Here is a 26309-nt window from a genome sequence, read left to right on the forward strand (position 1 = left end):
AAGAGTAACAGGTTATTAATATGATGGAAAGGGTGTCCTAACTAGCCTGACTTTGGAAAGCTTCTGCTTTCTTTGGAAATACAGGTGTTCATGTAGGTTGCAGTCACTTTTCTCACTAAATGAAGAATCTCCATGTACCTTCTCTTAATTCTCTCCCTATTTAAGTGGAGAGAGTTGAAATTATATATTTCACAGTACACTGTCACATAGGATAGGAAAATGCAACTTTATTCAGGTACCCTTGTGCTCAGGGTTACTCTGAAGCAGCTGAATGAAGAACAAATTGTTATTTTAATCATTAAATATCCTGCTAAACTTCTGCCAGATTCAATTTTTTAAGACTTCCGTGTAAAGGACTGCATAAAAACAGCTATTTGAATGCTGTCTTCATTGAGCCACCAATTTTAAACAGGAAAATGACTACCCCTAAACTCTTTGTTTGTTTTTGGATTTCCAAGTTATCAACTTGAATTTTCTCTGGTTTTGCATTAGTTTTAAATAACATGATCCAATTTATCTGTTGTTTACAGGGGCTTTGTAAGCCAAATCACTGGACCTCTTAAAAAAATTACTGAAAACTTGCTGCAACCTATAATCATAGATGAATTTGTATTATACCAGAGTAGGATTAATAATGCATGTAATTATAATATACAATTTTCTTTAGGCTTTTCTAATTATAAAAAAATTACAGATAACATCAACAGAGTGATTCCGAAATGCCTCTCATTTATTATGTAGCTCTCTTAATCAATGCTCTGCCACTGGAAATCAAGTCAGAATGTTATTATGGCCTCTCCTTCTGGATTTAATTACAGTAGTAACTCATGGCTCAAAGTCTGAGAAAACACACCATGCAGTTTATAGCTTTGAAGAACAGCTATTAATCCTGCCGTCTACCTCCCAGTGCAAGCCAATGAAAGCACTTTAAAAATCTTTATGCCTGAAGATAAACACACACTTATAGTCAGGCTTAAGGTGGAGGTGCAGGGAGCCCAGGCACTGTGTGCACTCTGTACATGTGCTGCAGAACATTCTCTCTCAGGTGATGCTCTGCAGGTCTCTCCAGATCTCTGATCTGTTTGCCACCCATCTTGAGTGGTTATCCTGCACTGTTAACGTTTGTAAAGATGCTGTCAGGGTGTCATCTCCTGTGTGCGGATAGTCTGGAGTCAGAACAGCATTTTTTTCCAGAGAGATAGGCTTGCTACATTTGCGCATCTGTGCCTCTTGTGTGCTTTTGGAATCATTTTCCATCGTGAATCTCCAACCTGAAAATCAGCTACAAATGGGAATAATGCACTCTTCCAAGAACCTGAATTAGTATCAGAAATTGCTTTTAGTTTTGGCAGCAGCCAAGGAGGATGTCTCTCCCTCCAAAGCAGAAACATGCTCAGCCACATGCTATGGGCTGGGAGCCAGAGCTGCCTGAGGTCCAGGTCAGGGTAAGGTGGAGAGTACAGGAGGGTGAACATGAAAGCTTGTTTTTCAGAAGAAACTCTTTTTAAGAAAACCTTGTCTTTCAACAGAAAGACAGTTAAAGTACCCAAGATTAATACCTGCCATTGCCTATGTGTTTCAAAAATGATTGGTCTGTTGTAATAGGACAAGGGGAGATGATTTCAAACTGAGAGAGGGGAGATTTAGATTGGATATAAGGAAGAAGTTTCTTACAGTAAGGATGGTGAGGCACTGAAGAGGTTGCCTACAGATGTAGAAGCCCCATCCTTGGAGACACTCAAAATCAGGCTGGACGGGGCTCTGAGTACCTCATGGAGCTGTAGGTGTCCCTGTTCACTGCAGGAGAGTTGGACTAGGTGGCCTTTAAATGTCCCTTCCAACTCAATCAATTCTATAACTTTATAACTTTCTATAACTAAAAGAAGTTTTCACTTGATCTCTCAAACTGTGATCTTAAGAACCAGCTGTTTTTTTTATACTCTGTAATTTGTGGAAGAGAAAACTGAGACATAACTAGCTTGGTTATTTTATCGAGCACTTTATTTGAACTCATCAGGGCTGCAAGGGCCTCAAAGTCATCTTCCAGCATTCTCAGCTGGTTGAAAGTACAGTTGATGTCCATCAACTGGAGAACTGTAGGAAGGAACTGAGGAAGCATTTGTAGCTGACATCCCCACTGCAGTGTGATCAGTGTGATCTGCAAGGTTATCAGAACTGACCAGAGATATGTTTCGTACACTGTGTGTTTTGTTTTTTTTTTAAACTTAAATATTATTTCATCAGAGAATGTTGATTATTTGAAGTGGAAACTAAAGTACTGGCAGGAATGGCTAAGCTTTGCAGATTGGTCTGATTGAAAGACACTGACATTTCAAAAGTGATATTTTGAAACTGCCAAATGCCTTATGGAAAGAAAAAAGAAATAAAATGTTGATATTTTACTGATTTCTTTTTTTTCAAGCACTGTGACTGACCAGAATGATTTTTGTATATTTTCAGTTTGCTAGCCCTATCCAAGTTTCAACACTATTGGCAATAATAATGTGGTTTTTAAAAATAAAATAAAATTGAGAGTTGACGACAGCAGTCCAACTCTGGTTTCCAGCTCGTGCTCCAGTGGAACCTGGGACCCATCTCACCTCAATAGACCAGACAGAAGGGGCTGGAGGCACAGCAGGACTTTGTACAAGATATCTTATGTCAAACTTGAGAGGATAGGAGTAGGAACAGCATTTGGGCAGAGCTCAGGCTAAGCCTGCCATAGAAACATCCCCTTACTAACATCTTTTCTGACATCAGCCTTCCAAGAGTAAGATGTCTTGTCAAGCATCTGAAAAAGTTGTGCAAGCATTCACGACATTCCTAGGGAGATGTAAGAGTGGTGCCTGTGCTGCTCTTTTAAGATGTTTGTCTGTTTTGGCTTCAGGAGGGGTTCTTGTAAGACATCACTGGTGTTACGTGGAAGGAAATGCGATGGTGGGGCACCTGTGTGCTCTTTCCTCATGGCAAAAAATCCAAGAAAGTATGGCTAAGTTGAAATGAATTGATGGTTGGACTAGATGATCTTAGTGGTTTCTTCCAATCTTAATGATTCTATGATTCTGTGAGTTTATGAAATACTGTGGGAAGCAGAATTTGATTATTTTTGAAATATTGTTATTGCTTAGACCTGCCTCAAAAACCCCTGTGCTCCCATCACCAACGACAAGATTATTCTATGTTTTATAAAAGAAATTATGTAGCCAACTGTGTTTTCTAAACGTGCTTTCAAAGTCATCACAGGAAATAATCACGACAGGAAATAATGGAATTCTATAACTGTCATATTTCCAGAAAAAGCTGTGGGAAGAACCTTCTGAGTTATGGTTTGAATTCACTTTGATGTCTAGCACTGAGGGTAGGAAAAAAACAACAGTCTTCCAGCATTCAGCTCTACTGCTGTTGGGAACCACGTGCAGGATGGCAATGAGCCATACTGTCAGCTTGGAGCAGAAGAATCCAGGCTGGAGGAGAGGGCTTCTGGCTCCAACAGTGTGACCACTGACACATGAGACTTTAATTTCAAGGGAGGAACTGGAGCAAAAAACATTGCCAAATCTGGTTCCATAATGGTCTGCTATTTTGCTTGCTGTGCCTGGTGTCACAGTTCTGATCCTGGTTGAAACAAAAGCTGATGCTCCTTAGTTGAGAGCAAGATAGGGAGGTGATGGAGCTGAAGTAAGAACAGAGAAAAGTGGAGATCCTTGATGTGTTGGTGAGGATATTTCCTCCCTTCCTCTTCCCTGACTGAGAAGAAACAGTAAAGGTTTTTTTTTTTTTCTTTATTCTTTTCCCCAGTTATTATTATTATTATTTTAATGCAGTTCTGTATTCATGAATTGCAAAAACATCTTGACACGTGCACAAAGGCTTGCAGGTAGCATGTCCTCATGCTCCTCGAGGACTTCAGTGCTGGGTCTCTGTACCAGGACATCCCAGAACTGCCTGATGAAATGACTCGCAGGCTGCGGGAGGTAATTTGCTCTGGGAGCTGGGAGAAGAGCAATCCGTACAGCATCCTCGGAACAAAGCAACACAAAGAGAAACTATTGCAGAGATTAATTACTGCCCTGTAATCCTCCAGGCACGCATTGCTGCAGCACTGTGCCATGAGAGCCATAAGAATTCAGATGCTCTCTTATTCCCTTTGCCGTTCTCTGAAGTGAAGGGGAAGGTTGTTTTCTTTCAAAGATGATCACTTACCCTCTATTTACTGTGAAGGATGGGGACGGGGGACTGGGGCTCCCAAAGCTTTTCACAGTTGGTTTTGTTGCCTAATTATTCAGAGAAGAGCTCCTCCTGGCAGTGGGGCTGTGTCCTCTGCAGCCGAGCTGAGGGACTCCTGCCCTTGTAGAAGGTCTCTGGAAGCGATCTCTCTCGGTGGGATAACACTGCAGCCCTCAGGCCTGATTCACTTGGTTTGTTTATTTATTTTTAATGGATTCACATGATGGAAGAAGCACGTCTTTCGTATTGTCTTTTGAAGGCAGATAATTGTGTTGCTGTTGCATTCATAATCGGCTTGTCATGCCCAAATGAATTTACTTATATCTGTCTTTCCCCTAAAAAAACAGCCCTGCCGAGTTCTCCCAGTGGTTCCATCAGCCACAAAGCACTGTTGTTAAGCAAGTGCTGCTTTATGCTGTCTAAATAGACGTCACTCTTCTCTTGTTCCTGCTGTCAGGCATATTGTTAAATTGCTATGAATCTGCAGTGAGTTGAAACTCGCCATTCCAAGGAGAAAGAAGTTATTAATTGTAATTGGGGTTATTGGATAGCAGCACTTCTGACTCTTGAGCTGATGACTTATCATCACAACATATCCTTTCATTGTTTTAAAATATTCCCATCATCCTTTATGTATAGTGATTAAAAAAAAGAAATTGTTTAAATAGCAGTCTGCTTAAAACAACAGAAACACACTGAGCTTCACAGGCTGCCTCCTCAAGTTATGAATGATTAAATGTAAGCTTTGTCATTGTGCAAGATCCCTCTCAGGCTGAAAAAGAGCCCCACTGTGATGGGCTGGGTCAGAGATACACTGAAGTAACTGTTATCCTGCAACAGGTCTGACAGAACTTCAGAACAGATTTTCAGTTGGAGTCAAAATCAGTGTGGAAAACTGTTTCCAACTTGTTTGCTTCCACCCTCCTGAAATCAAGATGATTTTCAAGGCCAGCTTGGGTGGGACCCTGGGCAACCTGATCCACTGCTTCATCTAGTGGTTGGCAACCCTGCCACAGCAGGGGGTTGGAACTGAATGATCTGTGAGGTCCCTTCCAACCCAAGTAATTCTATAATTATATGATTCTCTGGAAAACTTTGTGGTACAGTTCAAAGCTCTTTTCTGACAGAGGAGAAGAGGCAAAACAACATGCAGAAAAGATGCTGGAGAACATTGCTTGCTGCACCCTATTGTAACCTTTCCCTCTTTCCTGCTTTTGCTTTGCAGGTTTCCAGTGGGACAACTTTTGTGACTGAGCAAAGAGAGGCATCATACTGCTGACAGACATCAGCTGCATTTAACTGATGACAAGATAAAGGTAGGAGCGGAGCTCAAGTGGGTCAAGCATAGAAGCTTATAAAGGTCGCATAGGAACCCAGGATGTTGAAAAAAATTTGGAAGGTAAATTTTGAAATGGACGGTTTCAAAGGTAAGAAACAGTCTTTGATCTTCAAAAGTTTATAAATGAGAGAATACTGTCTGTTGGACTCATCACATGTCAAACAAATGGAGTTTTGAAGTATCAAAACCCTGAAGAAGAGAAACAAAAAGGGACATTATTCAGATGGTCAGCCCAAATGACAGCATGGATGTCTCTGATAGTTTTAGTGGGCTTTGTACTATAGTTTTGTGCTATAATGTTACTGATGTAAAAAAAAAAACTTTTTGAATTTCTAGCTGAATTTATGAAAAGTGATGTTCAGGAAAAAAAAAAAAAACAACAACAAAAAAATGAACCTGCAATAAGAAGGGCTTCAGACTGTGCGAGTTTCTGAAAGCGTCACAGCCTACAGTTTTTTGGTAGGAGGAAGTAGTGAAAAACATTCTAAAATGCTTCTGTTGTGCTTTGTTTTTTTGTGTGTGTGGTTTTTTCGTGTTTTTTTTTTTTTTGTGTGTGTGTGGGGTGGTTTTTTTTTTTTACTTTTTACTAGTGCTCCTGCGTAAAATGTTTGATAAAGCATGCTCATGAGTCCTTGTGATGGCAACTGTGGGCAAGCAAGACTTAAGAGTTCTTAGCTGGGCCCTGCCATGGCCAGCCAATGTGTGGGGAAGATCTTCAGGCAAACACTCAATATGTAAATCTGTGCTCAGCTCTGCAGTGATTCTTACCTACTTGGTTCCCAATAGAGTGAAGCTAAAAGCTTAAAAACATCCCTGCAGTTTTGCACCTGAATTACTGAGCTGGAAGGGGTATATACATGAGCAATAAATGTATATTTTTTCCAGAGATGTTTTTTGGCTCATCAAAACTTTCTGAATTAATTTGTGTATTTGCTTATTTTAGTGAGCAGTACATGACTGGAGGATATATGTAGTCTGCATGCCTCTCCTTGTCTTACCATCAATTACAGCATTAGTTACCCATGTTTTCTATTTCTAAATACATCTGGAGTTTTGTTTTTAATTATTCATTGAGACAGAGGCTTATTTTTTACCAGAGTTTCCAAGTGTGCTCTTAGAGCTATTGGAACCAACATGTGACAGCCAGAGGAAAAAGTGGAGTGGACAATGGACTTGGAGATGTCAAGGCAGCCATATACAGTGAGGAGGTAAGATTCAGTGTTTTCTTCTATTGTGCCATCTCAGGGCATCCTGCTGGAGTTTTGTAAGACAATTGCTTTTTGTAAATGGGTTGTGACAAGCAATTAGACACTGCTCCACACATCTTAAGAAAGGAAGAACAGAATAATTGAAAACAGGGCTGGGAGAGCTCTCAGGAGGTCACCCAGTCCATCTCTTCACTCAGACAGGATTGGCTTCACACTAACCACTCCTGACATATGTTTGCCTCACATGTTTTCAAAAACCCCCACAGACAAAGGTCCCACAACCTCCCTAGGAAATGCTTTCAGGTCTTATCTCTGCCTAACATTAGAAATGTCTTTCCTACTGCCTTGCTTGTGTCCCTCTCGCTGCTGGTGTGACACCATTGCCTCTTGTCAGGGTCCCAGAGGGTTGGTTATTTCCTTTATTCTGCAGCTACAATTCCATCTGTTTGGAGACTGCTATCAGGATTCCTCACAGCTTTCTCCTTCCTAGACTAAACAAATCCCATCCTTTTAATCTTTCCTTATAATATATGGGGTTTAAACCTTTCCCTCATTTTTGTTGTTTTCCTCTGGACTCAAACTAACTGGTCTGTGTCTTTCCTGAAAGCATTGGCCTAAATTAGGCTGACTCAATTTCTGTGGCTGTGTTCTCTTATCCTAATATTTGTTGTGCAAGAGGTGCATTATCCATGGCAGCAAAGAGTTTCAGAAGCCTACAATGAAAGCCTTTGTTTAATGTCCCATCTTGGATCTAATGCCTGAATGAATCTGTCTGGACTAGAGGAGTATCAACGTCTTTGCCAATCTCTGGTAGCCTGAGGAGTGCTAAATTTTAAATATGGGAAAGAGGAGGTGAAAGGCAAATGTTAAAAATACATATTGGCTATAAATGCTTTCTACTCCTCTGTGCTGGCCTCCAACTGCCCATGTCGGCTGAAATATCTCAGGCAATGCAAATGTTTGTGCATGAGAGCAGGTCAGGAGAGCTGGCTATGATTAAGCTTCAGTTAACTGTGATGCAGAATTTGTGGCATGTTCTCGTGGGAGTTGGTCATAGGGATCTTCCCTGCCTGAAAGAAATCTGACATTTTTGGCTTATATTATGCTACCTTAGTCTTGAAACCTTCATTGATGTCAGTGTCAAAATGCATCTTAGGGATCAAGGTTATGGTGTTGGAAATGGGTTTCCCTTCCCAAAACAGATGAAGGGCTATATAACTTTACCAGTTACATATGTCTCATTAACACTTCCAAAGCCCTTTGGATTAGGCATGATCATGATCTGTCATGGAGGGAAAATACATCAGCTGAGATATTGATTTTAGGAATTTAGGTTTGACTTTAGGAATTTGGTCCTTTATTAATTGGAGAAAAAAAAAAAATAATGATCTTGCCAAGGAGAAATTAATATTATAATTCATCTAAGAAATCAGTAAGTGTTTTGTGTGTCAAAAAAGATAGATTTCCCAACTAGTCAGATTCAGAACTCCCACTGAGATAACCAAGGGGAAAAACCAGAGTTTCCTTGAGAAACTGGGAGGGAGAGGAAGGGATGGCTCCAGTATGATGTGACTCCCTTTGTGTCAGGGTTGTTGTTGGCTATCCTCTCCAACAGCAATGTTATCTGGGAGATAGGGCTCCCTTCAAAACAAACAATTATAATTGACTTCAGCAACATTCATACATTTTTTTCCCAGAGCTGGGAACTGGGTTGTCACTGCAGCTTGTGCTGGGTATCTGCAAAATAAAATGAAGGCAAATAGCTTTGTTTTGAATATGTGAGGTTAGAGTTATTGCTACCTCTCTTGGTTTGGGATTTCTGCATCTGACAGATTGCAGTCTTTTAAGAGAGTGGAGTTTTTTTGTTTTGTGCCATGTAGTGTAGTACCACATGAAGCAAGAGAAAGAAAAGGAGACTGGCTAATACTGGCATTGTTCTGGTGTTTTCTCAAGCAGCAGAGCAGCAAATAGTTTTCCTTGGCTTTCTGGAAAATATCTGACCTTGATACTTCATATTCAATTTATGTAAACAATTACAAAAGAATCTGAGCCAAATAGAAAAGGCTATTTCTTGAAAACCTGCAGGGAATGCACATGGGAATTTCCCACATGCTGTAGCAATCTTAAAAGTACCTCCATGTAACCCCACAATATTAATGATTAACTCCAGAACTGTGAGTTTTTCCATACCTCCAGTGAGCTTGATGGTATGTGTGTTCAGTTGTACACTGTATTGGTGAGGGGTAGTAAAATACATATATATATATAATTTCCCACTTCAGTAACTTGCATTTAACAAACTGTCTGCTACATTTCCCCCTTGAAATCCAGGGATTTCTGTGAATTGCACAGTTGATAGATATCACAATAAGGGAAATATTTTGTGGCTAAGCTGTTTGCTAAGATACTCTTGCAAGAACGAGCTGGAAGCAGTTTTGTTCTTCTGAAATTACTCAAAGATAGACATACTTTGCTCAGGGCACTCACCCACACAGAGCAGCACGGACTTTCACAGATAAGTTGAACATTGTCGATATCATGTTTATATAAGTTCGTTATTGGTGTTAGCTTTGTGATTGGTTTCCCTTACATGTGCTGAAGAAAACAGAAGCAGCCAGAATGCACTTTGAAAGGTGCTTTCCCAGAGCAAGCAGAGCTTCTTGTGCAGGGAGATTCTCATCACGGTTCATCTGTTCAGCTGTTGATGCTGTGGGCAGCACTTCTGAAAACGGTCTGTGGGTGCAAGCTGTCAAACGAAGATTTCAAAAGGTGCTGAATGCCAACCCCTTGCTTTTCTAAACCAAAAGCCTTTCCCATAGCAATCAGGAATAGTCCACCTTTTTGGTCATTTTTCTGTATCTATTCCACTTTTGTTTAATTTAGCAGTATGGTCCATCAGTCGTTTCACTGTGATGCTTGGTGCAGTGTTAATACTTTTATTGTTAAAATTTCTGGAGCATGACTTTTTAATTAATTCAGATTGAGAGACTTGAGCAACACTATCATGGGTATCAAGTCAGGACTCATTTTCACAAGGCTACAAAGTGCCAGAAAGAAATTGTTTTTAAGTACCTTATGAACCAGCACACCTCCATTTTGGAGCATTTTTAATATCATTATATATAGAACCATTGAATCCTTAGAGTTGGAAGGAACATTTTAAGGTCATCTAGTCCAACTCCCCTGCAATGAATAGGGACATCACAGCTAGATCAGGTTGCCCAGGTCCGATCCAGCTTCACCTTGAAAGTCTCCAGGGATGGGGCATCCACCACATCTCTGGGCAACCTGTTCCAGTGCCTCACCACTCTCACTGTAAAAGACCTTTTCCTTATATCCAACCTAAATCTAACTTCTTTGAGCTTGAAAACATTTTCCCTTGTCCTGTCAGAACAGACCACGCTGAAGAGTCCATCCCCTTTTTTCCTGTAGCTCTTCTTTAGATAGTGAAAGGCTGCTACCAGATCACTTTGGAGTCTTCTCCAGGATGAACAGCCCCAGCTCTCTCAGTCTGTCCTCACAGGAGAGGTTTTCCATCCTTTGGATCATTTTTGTGGCCCTCATCTGGATGCACTCCAACAGGTCTATATCTCTCCTGTACTGAGGACTCTGCGTCTAGATGCAGTACTCCAGGTGAGGCCCCACCAGCCCAGAGTAGAGGGGCAGGATCACCTCCTTTGATGTGGTCATGCATCTTCTGTTGCAGTCTGGGATACTCTTGGCTTTCTGGACTGTGAGGACACATTGTTAGCTCACGTCCAGCTTCCCACCCACCAGTAACCCCACGTCCTTTTCAGCAGAGCTGTACTCATTCCTTTCATCCCCAGCTTGTACTGATAGTGGATGTTGCCTTCACCCAAGTGCAAGACCTTACACTTGAATTTGTTGAACCTCATGAGGTTCTCCTTGGCCCACTGCTCAAGCCTGTCTGGGTCCCTCTGAATGGCATCTCATTCCTCCAGTGTGTTAACCACACCCCACCACAGAATCATTTGAGTTGGAATGGACTTTTAAAGTTCATCTTGTCCAACACCCTTAAAATGAACAGGGTCATTTACATCTATGCCATCAGTTATATATAGATAATTTAATCTTTTGGTAGATAGATAGACAAATATTCATTTGTTTATATAGTGACTAATGTGGATTTTTTTTAGCTTGACATAAATCTCTTCTTACTAGGGGGATGATCCTAGCATCCCACTGACACAGTCACACACACCTGACTATCAGTCCACTTGAGCTGTTGATGCAGTGGATGCCAGGGACTTCTGACTGCAGTAAGAAAGGTTAAATATCTCCTCAAATTGGACTGGGGATGTAAGCAAGTGGAAGTAGAAGATGCTGAAGCAAAAATAAACAAATAAATAAATAAATAGATATTAAGCTTTAACTGCACAAAAAAGCAGAACCTATTTTTCCTTTTACTGAATCTCCCTCCTTTGAGGGGTTTCCTCCTTGAGGATCTCTAAAAATCAGTTGAATCTTTGAATTCTCTTCCAACCCAAGACCCCACCATGATTCCAACCCCACCGCAGTAAGCACGGTTGCCAACCACTAAGTCAGGCACAGATCAGGCTGCCCAGGGCCCCATCCATCCTCGCCTTGAACACCTCCAGGAATGGGACATCCACAGCTTCTCTGGGCAGCCTGCACCAGGACCTCACTGCCCTCTGAGTGAAAAATTTCCACCTGATATCTAATCTAAATCTCCTCTCTATGCCTCTGTTGTGGGTATAATTCCCTGTTCAGCGTCTGTGTGCATGCACTCAACTACATATATGTATGTGTATTAAGTTTTTCTGTGCCTAAAATGCAGAGGATGTGGCTTTGTTTTTACCCTGCTATGAAATTTATCTTTCTGTTGGGCTGTAGGGGCTCACATGTTCAGCTTGAAATGAGACTTGTTCTCAAGTTAGATATTGGCTATATTTTTTGTGGGGTTTGGTTTAGGCTTCAGACTGTGCTAGAGTACGTGTGGTTAGGACATCTTGCCTCTGTATACAGGAAGCAGATGATTATCTGGTCAGTACAGTACATCTCTCCCCATCTATCTGCTTGATTAATACAGGATATGACTCTGCCATGGCTTTTACCTTCAGATCTTAGCCCTTCAGTTGACTCATGCTTTTAGCACAAGAGAGCATAATTTTCCTTTCAGATATGATTTATTTCACTGTTTTGTTTTTGTTTTTGTTTTTGTTTTTGTTTTTTTTTTCTTTAAAAAAAGAAACCCAAGCAAGCTTAGAAGTATCCAATCACTGGCATGTAACTCATGGGCTTTTCCTTATCCAGCGTATTCCATTTCCCAATACTTTTAACTTGACTAGAGCCACACATTGTCCTCATTTTTAAGCTATCTCCTGCTAGAAATGCACTAGAAAGTGCAAACATTTGCAAGTTCTCTTGAAAAAATTATTTCCTTATATTTCTCACTGTACTGTGGAACTATGGCTTATTATTTTCCCATTAGACAGCACAAACCAATGTAAGAACTTCATCTTGCTGCCAGCTGATATGATAAAAGTGTATCATATGGAGCTTCTAGTAGGAAAGGCACACTTTTCTGGATAGTCTTATCACTTTTACCTTATTGTAGAATTTTCAGAGTGCTCAGACGTTAAAGAAACTAGCTGGAAATGAAAGATCAGGCTCCTTTCTCAGGTCTGGGCAGGCAAAATCTTCACTTCTCACCACATTATTCAGGAGCTGTACACCTGCCAAAGCAATTGTTAGGCTTCAGGCCAACAGCATCCTGGCCTGCATCAGAAATTGTGTGGCCAGCCCCTCGTGTGAGCCACTGGTGAGACTGCACCTCAAATATTATGCTTAGTTTATTAGTAGGATTTTGTTAGATATTAGGATGAGCTCCCCACAGGGAGAGTGTTCAGTTTTTGGAACAATCTGACCAGGAAGCTGGTGGGGTCCCCATCCTTGGAGGCATTTAAGAGGCGTATGGATGTGGAACAAGATATATGGTTTAGTGCTGTAACTCAGCAGCTCAGGTTAAAGGTTGGACATTGAGATCTTGAAGGTCTTTTCCAACACAGATGATTCTATGATTCCATCATTCTATGATCAGTTGGAATCTCCCAAGAAGGATTTCATGATAGGGTTATTTAAGACTCTTTGAAGTGAAATTTTTGAAGTGAGGGTGGCCTTGGCCCTTCTTCTGGTGGTAGTGGGTGCAGGTGAGCCCAGCTTTGCTGTGTGCCACCAAATTGAAGGTGAAGTTTATATCTTGATAAAGAGATTACAAGCAGCAGAGCAACAAGTTTGATGGAAGGATATGTCCTACCTTGCTATGCTCCAGGACTGGGCTTTATCTGGGGACTGGGGATGGGACAGGCTGCAGAGATTGCACTGTCCACTAAGATAGGAAGATGGTGCTTAGAGGAGATGCTCTGCTACCATCACTGAATTGGGTTTTTTTGATGCTGAGAAGAAACTGACTGGGCCACAGTGCAATCTGCAAAAATATGCTGTATCACAGACGTTTTAACAGAATTAGGCAAAGGTGTTGCAAACTGGGGTAAAGCACACATTAATCACAATATACAAGGAATCCAGCAGCTCTTGCTGAAGGACTCCTGAAATGATCCACCCAGTTTATGATTTCAACAAAAGCATGCAGATAACACACTGGTATGCCCTATGACACTGGTATGCCCTGCTAGGTGGGTGGAATATGAACTTGAAGAATGAGTGGTTCTCTGCCCATGCATGAAGCACGGGCTTGCTAGGGCTTATTAAAGTGCTGTTTGTTTGCCTCCTTATGCTTTGCTTATGACAATGAATGAGACAGCTGTGACAGTGAATTTACCAAGAGCTATTACAGAGATTTCAGTTCTGACAACATTAGCTAGGGAGAAAACCTGAAATGATGCTGATATTAGTCATATCGGCATCTGTGACGATGTACAGCAACTACATTTGAAATTACAAGGGATATTGAGTAATCAGTATGAGTAAGATCAAATGGTCATGTAAGATTGAGAAACAACCAAATACAATGCCAAAACTTTGATAATTGCACAGACAGATCTATATGTGTATTAAAATTCTCACATGCCCAGTGAAAGATGTCTTCCACGTGGAGCAGACCTGGAAGGGCCATGCAATGTACATGATCTGTAGCTGTCAGAAGTGGCTTTGGCTTTTAAATAAGCCAGCTGGTGATCAGATGCTGGGACTTGCTATTTATTTTGCAGATCATACCTGTGGACATGTTTCCTTAGCAAAGCTGCCGATTGTGACAAATATGTATAACAAGTGCAGTCTTCTATTGATTCTCACATTCTATTTCCTGCTTTTGGTGGAAACAGATGGAATTCAATTTTCTCACAATTACTATTAGCCAAGAATAACATCACTTAAATCAGTGCGGGGGAGGCGGAAAGTTACAACTACAAAAACACGCAGCCTGAAAGGCTGGATACTGAAATGTGACTTGCAAATAACTATAACTGATGTGTTAACCAGGCCCTGCTTCAGAAACACAGTTCAACATTTTCTGAGCTCAAAGCAGTATGTCCTACTGATATTATACATGTGGCATCTGAAAAAAAAGAATGATCCAGATAGTTTTTGTGGGTTATCCTCATAGGATTGTTGATATTTAAGTGGAAAAGTCTTGGAACATTTTCCACTAAATAAACGAGGTCGGGTATGGGTGGATGCAGCTAATGTTTATGTAAGCATGTGCAATTGTATCGTAGAATCGTAGAATCATTAGGGTTGGAAAGACCTCTAAGATCTCCTAGTCCAACCATCAGCCCATGCCTGTGACTCCTGTAGACCATTCACTGAATGTGACATCCACCTTTTTCCTGAAAATCTCCAGGGATGGTGATTCTACCACCTCCCTGGCAGCCTGTTCCAGCACCCGACCATTCTTTCGAAGAAAAAGATTTTCCTAACATCCAACCTGAACCTCCCCTGGTGCACCTTAAATTCATTACGTCTTGTCCTTTCAAAATCTCCTACAAAATCTATGCTTTCCTTGCAAAACATTAAAGGGAATTCTTAAGAAATTAAAATATTAGTCCATAATTAGAAAAGAAGTCAACAGTTAGGCATGTAATAGAGCAATAATTTCCAGATTTTGAGGCCGTTATAGATCAGAATGCTGTAAATTTGGAGAGTATGTGTTGTGTGGCTAATATATGAGCACACTGAAAAGTCCTGCAGTGTGTGAAAATTAAGGGTAAATCAAGTACTTAAAGTTAGGAAGTCCCATAATTAAAGGTTTTCTTGAAATCTCAGTTTGATGCTGATTTTTTTTTTTTATTTTTTTTTGCTTCATGCTGAACTCTCTTAGATGATGTGATCACAGGTATTTCAGTTCCATGATTAATCGCAGCCTCTGGCTTCGTTTAGTAACTGTCCTTTTCACTGTTATAGTATCTTAACAATTCCTCCAGTCTACTCAATTTCTGTTCGCAGTGGGCTTGTAAAAAGTCGTTATTAGATCTATCGTAAAGATACTGAATGGAGTCAGACAGTTCTGTGTCAAAAAGGCACCAAGATAAGATGATGATGATCCTCTATTTCAAAGCCTTTAGTATTTTATGGTGTTTTATGTGTTCATAGCAAAGATCCATGGGAATCGTACAGCTGCTGTCTGAAATAAGGCATGTGAAAAAATAGGATGACCTACCAGTGGTCATCTGTGAAAGGCTTGCCCCCAGATACATGTGAAACAGATGGCTAAATGCCCAATAAACCCTTTTTTTTTCTTCTTCTTTTTTTTCTTTGCAGGGCAGTATCTCAGTATCTTCCAGAAAAATCACAGAATTGTAGGGGTTGGAAGGGTCCTCCAGAGATCATTGAGTCCAACCCCCTGCCAAAGCAAGTTCCCTACACCAGATCGCACAGGTAGGCATCCAGGCAGGTCTTGAACATCTCCAGAGAAGGAGACTCCACCACCTCCCTGGGAGTCTGAGACTCCATTTCTGCTCCTTCAAACTAGGACAGGAGTTAGGTTTCCATAGTTTCAAAAGTTTTCAGAAAATTCTTGACTTGGAGAGTGGCCAGGCCATGGCACTGCTGCCCAGAGAGCTGTGTGTGTCCCATCTCTGGAGGTGCTCAAGGCTGGGTTGGATGGAGCCCTGGGCAGCCTGAGCTGCTGGGGGGCACCCAGCCTGTGGCAGGGAGTTGGTCTGGATGGACTTCAAATTTCCTTTCAATCCAAACCATTCTGTGATTCTATGATTCTATGAAGTTGCATTTTTAAACCTTAATGAGTAGACTGAATCTGTGTAAGATGAAGTACCTGTTTTAGACATGTTTGAGTACATATTCTTAAAAACAGCAAACTGACTGTCCTATACCCAAACTAATGCCTCTGTTTCAAAACCCAGAAGCTCTGGAGCCGGCTGGAATATTTTATTTTATTATTTATTTTATTATTACTCTTTTTTTAATATGGCCAGAGCTATATTCTGTCTGTCTTCTCCTAAGAAACAGCAGAGCTGCTTTTGCTGGAAGCTTTCCTTCCCAGATATCATTGTTAAAAATATATAGGTGGTTATGAAGTGCTCATCAAATCATCCCTGTCCAAACAGTCACATCTTGACCACAACCTGAATGCAGAATAATTTAAAAGTGTAAATAATTTAAAAATGGAAATTGAAGGCTCCGAGGAGACCTCACTGTGGCCTTCCAGTATTTAAAAGAGGATTATAAAAAGGAGGGGAATCAACTTTTTACTCGGTTAGACAGTGTTAGGACAAGGATTTTAAGCTCAAGGAGAGAATGTTTAGATCGGATATCAGGGGGAAGTTCTGCACAGAGAGAGTGGTGAGGTGCTGGCACAGCTGCCCAAGCAGGCTGTGGATGCTCCATCCATGGAGGTGTTCAAGACCAGGTTGGATTGGGCCCTGGGCAGCTTGGTGCCAGATCTGGAGGTTGGTGGCCCTGTCTGTGGCAGGGGGATTGGAACTTGATGATCCTTGGGATCCCTTCCAACCCAAGCCGTTCTACGATTCTATGATCTATATTCCTTTGTACAACACTTATAATTTCTGAAGGCACTTGGTCAGAACAAACGATTCCTCTTTCAAACCAAAGAAAGCATGAAGAAGTTTACTGCAGAAAAGTGCAGGTAACTCCTGAGTGGACAGTCTGGGATATGGGGAAGCTGGGAAGTTCTGGGCAGGTGGCAGTTGTTGACAGACTGTGTTTTAAGCTGAGATTGCATCTTTGCTCTCCCAACTGTTTTCTATCATTTGACTGTTTTTCATGAAATCACTTCAAGGGTTTTCAATTTCTCACATTTAAAATCCAACCATGTATCATTATCTGATACATATTTAAATAACTTTCCAGTGCCCTTGTTTAATTCACTGAACTGAATATTCACAGAAGTCAAAAGATAAAGCACATTGGCATCAGGATATTTCCATCCCTCCCTGTTGTTTGTAACTTGTAGCTTCCAGCTCTAGCATCTTCAAAGTAACAAGTAAGGACAAACAGCTTGAACTGTCCTTATTGTGAAGGCATTTCTAGGCAAAGGTTTAGGATTTATGGATAAAAGGCCTGCAAAACTGAGATGCTGAAATAATCACAGACCTTACATACGAGACAGAGGCATAACTCTTTTACTGCTCTTGGCATTGGTTAAATCTACAGAGGAAATTGAAGATTTTTATGATTCTATTAAAATTACTGTTCAACACATCCAAAGGGGCGATAGTGAAACATAAAGGGCAGTGTCTCATACATTAATGTTAACCTGGCAATATCATTTATATTGAAATTTGACTCGACTTTCAAGCACCATTTGAAAGGTTATTGCATGTGAAACTCAATTAAGTAATACAGCTGAAGTTTGCCCTTTTATCATTTAAAATAAGAACTACATTTTTCCTTTCCTTAAGTCCCCACTCAAAAAATAATTAAAATTAATAATAATTAAAAAAAATAAAAAAAAAACCATAGGATTATTCTTTGCTCCTGCTACTGGAATCTCCAGCTTGTCAGAGGGGAAGAAAAGCAAAAATACAGGTGAAAAAGCCATACCCTCAGGGCAGGGCTCTGGTGCCAGAGATGACTTCTGCCAGAGCGCACATTAATGAGGCTGTTTCACCCTTACTCTGCAGTACCTGAAATTAGATATTCCTCTTCGTCTCTGGTTCTAAGTCTAGTGTTTCCATCCCTGTCTCTATTAATTTTGGGCTGATGACATCTTTTCTCATTCCATCCCAACCTTTACCTCTTCAGCTGCTCTAGTTATTTGAAGCATAATAACTTGTTTAGTTAAGTTTGCGATGTACGTATGAGCTGGATCAAGTAACCCTGCTTCAGTCATCTCTTTAACTTTTCCAGGAATGGATTAAAAACTAACATCCTTTTCCCCAGGGGTTTGCAGTTTGTCTCAGAGAGCCTACATAGCTTCAGTAAATAGCTTGGAAACTTCAGAATTTGCGTGAAAACATCCTTAAGTGAGTGGGACCCCAGGAAAAAAAAATCACCGTCATCCTCATCCTGAGATGACCCTGGAAAAGGCAACTTTTTAATATGGCAAGCTACTTCAACAGAATTGTCAGGCTTTTCTGAGAATCTCTCCACTGCACTCCTGCCAACTCTACCACTTTGGGCATTAATCTACCAGATTTCCAGGCAGCTGGAAAGTGCAGACAATTGGTCACTGTGCACGCAGAGTGGAGTCAGCCTGTGCGTGTGCACTGCAGCCAGGCGTGCCAGCTGCTGCAGACCTGTGAATGTTGGCACGCTGGTGCCTGCTGGTGCTGTGAGGGAGGCAGGATGAGGCCAGCAAACAGAAACTCAGGCTGGGTGGAGAAGACGGCACCTTTAACACAATGCAAAGACGGGGTGGAGATAAAAATAGGAATTTATGGTCCCTGCAACCAGACTGATTAATGGAACAGGGAGGAGACGTCAGAAGTTGACTTTATGTAGAACAATTTTTATTAAACCAGGAATGGATTTTCCTATCTTGGGAGTTCAGCACAAGTGAAGGTTTGGGACTGGGGAAGGACTTTCCCTGAGGTTTATTTTTGCTACTTTGCAGTATTTTTCAAATAATGGATTGTGTTTTTGGGAGAAATGAAGGGGCACGGAAGGCAGCTGGGGATAGGCTGTAAGAATTAAGTAAAATCTTTTTGCCTTCCTCAATGTAGAATCATAGGATAACAGAATAATTTAGGTTGGAAGGAACCTTGAAGGCCACCCAGCTCCAACCCCCTGCCGTGGGCTGGGTTCACTCACCAGCTCAGACTGCCCAGAGCCCATCCAACACCACTTTGAGCACCTTCAGGAATGGGGCACCCACAACAATCTGGGCAGCCTGTGCCAGTGCCTGACCACCTTCATAGTATAGACTTCTTTCCTAACATCTAACCTAAATTTCCCCTCTTTTGACTGAAAACCATTTCCCCTTGTCCTATCACTATCACACTGTGCAAAAAGTTGCTTCCCTTCCTTTTTATAAGCTTCCTTCAACTACTGGGAGGCTGCAGTGAGGGCTCCAAAATACATTCCCTTCCATGGAAACAATTGTATTTGATACTAGGTGACATACTCTTTTTTTTTTTAAAGAAGTTATAGATGGATCAAATAAGTTAAACTGTCTACTTAACTTCCCAACACAAATAACCATGTTTCCATTGTATATTTTTATAACTGCAAGCGAATATTAATCCATCTATCTCTATTCATCTCTTTTTTCTTCAAGCTGAACAGTCCTGTCTCTACTCCCACCAAATTCCTGCTTCCTGTGGTTGTGAAAGTAAACAAGCTCAGAGTACATGAATGGAAGCAAATAATGTAAACAGGAATTCTCATGCTAATAGTACTGGTGTTTGCTATACTTAGAAGTGGAAGTCAAGGCAGCGCCTGGCAAAGCAAATCTCCTGCAACTGAGAGGGAAGCAGAAAAATAATCACCAGGCGGGTCACTGAGTCTGCAGAGGAAATTCGAGGTGCAGTTTCACAATATGTTGAGTCCACAACAATGTCAGTTCAAAAGTTCCCCCTCTGCCTGACCTTGGCCTTTTTGAGAAGGCTTGGGAAGAGGAAAGCGTGTTTTAAAAGCAGAATGTTTAATAATCTGATTTGTAGTTTTACCTCCACAGAAACATAAACTGATGCTATTGAAGAATTGATGGAAAGGGGAAATGAGGTTGGGCACAGAGAGATCTCCACAGTGGAGCTACATTGGCTGAGTTTGCTGCCAAAGCCTTATGAACAGAAAGTGAAAAAGGGGAGATAGGTAGTCCATTAGCATGTTCCTTGATTTCATTTATCATTAGACACGGTAGCTGGTAGAGTCTGAATTCCCGGACAGCCTCGTCTCTGGCTGGATGGACTAATTGATTCCTGCTCAAACAGCTCCAGTGTCATCTCTGGATGCTCCATCCAAAGTGATGTTGTTAAGCAAGGGCCATCTGCCAAGCTCTACTTTGTCATGAGTTGCTTTGGAACCTGTGAATAGATGTAAGGATTCTCACATTAAGTTAGGAGAAGTAACCACAGTAACTGTATAGTTCAAGTTTTCCTTGTTAATAACAAATCTGAAGATTTTTGTTGTCTTTGTTTCTTACTTGGTGGTTTCATTATCCCGAATAAAGCCCAGTGTTGACAGCCACTTTCAGTGACACATAGAGACACTTTGCAGGTGAGAATAATAACATTCAGCAACACTGACATCTTGTGGCCGAGGAGAAATGGATCAAGTGCCAGACCAACCACCAGCATATCCTCTCATCTGTTGAGTGTTCCTAAAATATGGCGGTGCTTAAAGGTGTGAGTACCAGGAATCCGGAAACCTAGAGGTTAAAAGGAGGAAATGCATAAAGGTGATGTTTTATTAGTTGATTGAGCTGTCTGTGGGGATAATCTGGTTGCATGCTAATCCTTTTGGCTGATCTGCATGCGAATGATTCCCTCCAGAGGATAAGGATAGAGCGTGGGATGTTTGACGTGACAAGCTGGAGAAGCTGAGGCTCCCCATAGTCGGTCTTCTTTGTATTTTCTGCTTCCATTGGGAAACTGGGAGAGAAAATACCCCTGGAAAAGGCCCTAGGAAGAGCCTTTCTAACTACTTTTTCTTGCCCCCAGAAATAAGATCTGCAGAACCAGACTTTGAGACTTTGCCTTGCAGCCAGCGGTGGATTTTGAGAAAAGATGTGGCAGGGAGACTGTTGGTATGGAAAGATTTCTAGGAGCAAATCCTTGTTGACTGGAAATCTGCAAGCCTGTTCTTCATGTTAAAGTCACTGAAGCTTAAATATATCATGTACAAAATGGCCTTTGCACTTTAAGGGTGTGTAGGATGAAATCAATCCAGTGGGACTCCTATAGATGGTAGAGAAGGATTGAGAATTTCATTTGTGGTCTAAAGATAGATGTTTGTGATTCGGCAACATGTGATGGTCAGCCTTGGACTTTTCAGTTGCTAGCAGCTTCTTGGATTGGTTCCTTGTTTACACATGCTTTTGCTGCTAACGAACATCTGTATCCACTTTATCATCTGAACCCAATAACAGTATGATTACTGCCCGTGAAATGAAATGTTGTGCAACTGTCTTTTGCAAATTTCTAGAGAACTGTCATCAGGCTTCCTCGAGGCTTCTTGAGGTGGGGTGGCAAGGAGAAATTGTGACCTAATTGCAGCCTTTCAGTACCTAAAGGGAGCCTATAAAAAGGGAGCCAACCTTTTAAAGGGTAAATAACAGCAGGACAGGGGGAAATGGTTTTAAGTTGAAGGAGGGAAGATTTAGGTTGGATGTCAGGGGGAAGTTCTTTACTATGAGAGTGGTGAGGTGCTGGAACAGCTGCCCAGAGAGGCTGTGGATGCTCCATCCCTGGAGGTGTTCAAGGCCAGGTTGGATGGCACCCTGGGCAGCCTGGTCCAGTATTAAATGTGGAGGTTGGCAGCCCTGCCTGCAGCTGGGGGGTTGGAGATTCATGATCCTTGAGGTCCCTTCCAACCTTTCTGTGATTCTGTATGTTCTGCTCACAGTCTGTCCTTAAAATCAATACAGCTGGCTGATTTGGAGCTCATATTGTGTAAAATCCTTTTTGAAACCTATGGGAAGACATGTAGAGGTCCACACTAGCTGATGGTAGGAGTTTAGATGAAGAAAATATTGATAGCTGGCCTTTAACTTAAAAAATCCAAAGAAATCCCTGAAGTTGGTTCAGTCTTGTAGTCATATGTGGGAGATGAAAATTTCTCCTATTTCTAGAATGATTTTTTTTTCCTTTTTTTCTTCCTGCTCTTGTTTAGAATTGATTTTAGTAACTTAACCTGTTGAGAATGTGAAAACAAACAGTAGTAAAAATGAATTCTGAAGTTTTTAGTGTGCTTTGGCACTTTTAAAATCAGTGCATTAAGTCACCTGAAAGCACTGACATGCACAAATGCTGTAATTTAATGTATTACATAAAGTTCTGATTTAAAATGGTTGCAATCATGTTTTAGAGAAAAATACCCTTTTATCTGCTCTGTTGACTTCAGTTAATAATACAAAAGATTATTTTTACTTGATAGGAGCAATGTGGAGTGAAATTCATTATTCAATATAATTTAAAAGTTGGTACTGTGGAGCTTGCAAGAAGCATTCATTCATACTGATGTTTTCCTCTAAAGCACATCTTGTTTTATTGTCTAACTATATTAAAATCTATCACACTGAATCACAGATGTTTGTTTCAAAGAGGAAAAAAATGCTCAATTCAGCAGAAACTAGCAGCAGAATGCTGAGTTAGCACCTTTCAAAATGCCAACCAACTTGGTGTGAATTTTGTTTATTTAGTTTCTGAAACGTATTATGCTGACTTCTGAAAGAGTAAATATCTCTAATCTGTTCCCCCTCGTTTCTTCAGCAGAACTTTCCTATGCGATTTTCCATATGCATCCTTTTCATTGATTTGTCACTGACAAAAGTGACAGATATGCCATTAGGTAGCATTTAGTGTTGTGTATAGTAGCATCTTTATTTTCTATTTTGACATTTAGAAATAACTTTTTTTTTTCACCTAAACCAGTAAAGGTATTGCCTTTCAGCCCATGCCTGAAGCAGAGCTTTTAGGATTCATTTTGTCATTTTGTGAGCTCAAATAGGGAACTGCGCAAGCAACTGGTTTTCAGCTTATGGCCCTAATTTTGACATTATCATTGGAAAAAAGGGCATCAGAAAGGATCATGAATAAAAGAAGTGCTTCAGTCCTCTCATAAATCACATACAATGAAAGTGAATGGATGCATTGATTCTAAAACTGTAAGCCTGGAAAAACTGGGTTTCTGAAAACTGTAGTGTATCCTAAACAGTTAACCATATTCAACTGAAGCGTGGTGAAACAGCTGAAGGTGCAGACACAATATGTTTTTGATAAATCACAGGCATTTCTAAGGTAGACTATTGTTTTTCTCATCTCATCATCAGGGAAGGTGAAGTAGAGAGATCTCTTAGAGTTTCAAAAATATTCAGCTGTTAGCTCAACCATATGCTTGTCAACAAGTCGACAATATTTCTCCATTGCCCAACAGCCCTACATAATTCATCCCCTGTTGGAGCAGTGCTGGTGACAAGACTGGATTGCTGTTAGCTTTGACCCCTGTTCATGTATTCGGCCTGCTAACATTTCTATCTCACACTCTATTTTTTTTATAACATATGGTCTTTCATCTGTAGGGCTAAAAAGCCAGATGTCCATAGCTCTTTTGGTCAATACAATCAGTTATGCTGCCAATCGTAAGCCCTTTAAATACTGCTACAGAAAATAACAGAGTTTGTTTTCATATTCCTAGTCTAAACCTATTTACCAGACTCATAATGATGCTGTAAAACAATATCTGTACATTGCCTAGTCATACACAAACTGCTGTATTTTATTTGTTAAGTAATGGACAAGCAATGAAGCAGCTGTTGAAACATTGCACTGGGTTTTTTTTCTGCAGCTGAATGACAGAATTTGCCAGGTCATTTAATCAATTTCATACTGATTTAAATTTGATAAAATCAATCATATTATCTCATAGATTTGGTAGCTGGAAAGACAGCATTATTCACACTCTAATGCTGTACTTCAGCCATTTTCGAATTAAAAATGGAAAGATCCTTTCAAATGTCTGCAACTTAGTAAATCAAAACCCAAAATCAAAACCAAAAATCAAAATCCTATTGAAATTATAATTCTGAAGCTCCAATTTATAAAATAAGGAATTTTACAGAGTAATTATTCAAAATATGGATCTGAATTTTCAGGTGTCCTCTTCTCAGAAGCGAGTAATCAATTGCTTGATGAGAAGGGAAAAATCCATACAATGTTTAGAGCTGTTAATTTTTTAATAAAACAGCTACTTTCTATATTATGCAGACAACTCATGCATAGAGAAATTAAAACTAGGGAAGTTTTATTCTCTATGTACAGTGTAAGCCAAAACCAATGTAGATTATATTTACAATGACATATAAAGACAGTCAATAGCTAGTCTTATTCATTTGACTTCGATAAAAGCCATCCTTGGTAGCCTTTCGTTAAGCAGAATTTCCTTTCTATACAGGGAATTTTCCCCAGTTTGAAAATTAGATTGCAAATACTAAAATGTGTGAAGGTGAAGACACGAGAGTCAGGTCCTGCTGACAAAAAGTGGTCATAGCATCAGGAAAGCACATGCGTGTCTGACATTTAAGCATGAGAGTGTAGTCCTAGGTACCCAGACTCTGCCTCTGGGCAGCAGAAGTCATGTTCAGATATTTCAGTTTCCTTTACAGTAGGATTTGGTGCCCCAGGATGACCCCAGCAAAAGCTGACAAGTAAAGCTGAGAGCTCCAAACAAACACTGAGAGAAAGGTAACATCTTGAGTCTTGCCTTTCCAGATGCCTTGCTTAGGGCTTCAGTGATGTCGACTTCATCCACTCCAGGACCTGACGATAGGTTGTCAGACATTTTGGGATATTTCACTCCTTTTGTGGTTGATACCTGCCCTATGATTTTACAAGATGCCCATCTCATGAATAGTCTTGGCTCTTCAGAAGTTAAACTGGCATTCAAAGATCAGAGCTTAACTCTTGGCTTCAAAACACTTTCATTCAGAATTTGTAGTTTAGTTTTCCTATTATTATACAACAGCTTGAGGTCAAGAGAATTTGCCTATTAAGTGGAACATTGAAGTCCAATTCTTTCTTTATCTTCTGGCTTTCAAAGACCTACCTCCTACCTTCTCTGAGAGCAATTAATTCTAGTTGGCCTATGTGCTGCATGCAACCTCATGGTATCAATGTAATGGCATCCTTCAGGGAGCAGATGAGTGTGAGTTTCCAAGTCACAAATCAGGACTGGGTGTTTGTTTTGTTTTTGATTTGGTACTTGTCTTCAGTGTGGACTCCATACAGTCTGCATTGCCTTCTGCATGCTTCATGAAGTCCATATCAGGGCCACACTCCAGAACAGTGCCACACTTTATGAAGTGCAAATTGGCTGTGCAAACTTTATTAAGTACACAAATGTCTAATCACTCCCTCAAAGATACGCCAGGCTAATACTCAAAGGTATTACTTTCCATAGTATCTAGCAGCTTAAAATAATATTATTTTCTAATTCCAACTTTTACTGTTTCATTAGCCAAATAAAACTAGGAAAATGTCTGTGAGGTGAGAATACCTCAGTTGTTTGGCTCCCTTAGAGCCAATATTCAAACACATGGCTTGTTTTACCTCCAAATGTACAGAGTGGTCCTATTGTGAAGGATGGAACTGTACCTATGAAGAATTTAATGCTAATAGATTTTGGTGTGTTGAAGCAGGAACTGAGGATATTTAAAAAGACACATTTTGTTGTCACTCGTCAAGTTAAGGGGTTGCTGACTCTTCAGATGTTTCAGTTGCAAGCTCAGTGCTGAGTTGCTTGGTATGCTTTCTTAAATGTTCTCAGGACTTAAATCTTAGGTGTGCTCAGTAGGAAACATTTAAGCAAGTTTAGAAGTCCTAGGAAGAACTCTTAGAGTTGCATATCACGGCAGAGATCCCTCTGTGGCTCCACACAGTCTGCTAGTGCCATTCCATATTATATTTTTGATAGAGTTGTTATTACTTGTAAGTCTGGATGGCATATGATGACCCTCTGAGTTTAACAAAAAAATATATTTATCTTTTTGTATACTTGTCAACTCCCTTTAGTTTGGGGTTATCATCCTTCATATCTGCTGTGGCTGTCTGAAAACATCCCTTTCAAGTTGGGAGAAACAGATAAGATCATTATTCATTACATGCTATTTTTCCCTTTTTTTTTTCTTAATTATGTTTCCTCTGTCTTTCTTTTGAGGAGCTGTTGTATTCTAGGATTTTACCTATGGAGATGATAGACAAATACATATACATAGAATCACTCTTGGTGCACAACTGTGGCGTTTAAACTAAGGCACTACTGATTATATCAGACTTTTCTCGAAGGTCTGAGACAATGGATACAAGTTGAAATGGGAAATTCAGATTAGATACAAGGAGAAGACTTCTTGCCTTGATGTTAACTGCTCTGTACTTGGGATCCAATGGGGTTTTGGGAAC

General features: G+C 40.5%; 1 long non-coding RNA gene across 1 annotated transcript in view; it reads left to right on the plus strand.

Annotated features, from left to right (window-relative positions):
• The first annotated feature begins 6704 nt into the window (after positions 1-6704).
• Positions 6705-26309, plus strand: part of LOC122180469 — a 37080-nt gene continuing 17475 nt past the window's right edge. The window contains exon 1 of the long non-coding RNA XR_006179091.1: positions 6705-6774. This is a non-coding gene — a long non-coding RNA (uncharacterized LOC122180469). The remainder of the gene's footprint in view (positions 6775-26309) is intronic.

Source organism: Lagopus leucura, unplaced genomic scaffold (assembly GCF_019238085.1).
Source record: "Lagopus leucura isolate 7727_CA_CO unplaced genomic scaffold, USGS_WTPT01 Super-Scaffold_100004, whole genome shotgun sequence".
Taxonomy (NCBI): Eukaryota; Metazoa; Chordata; class Aves; order Galliformes; family Phasianidae; genus Lagopus; species Lagopus leucura.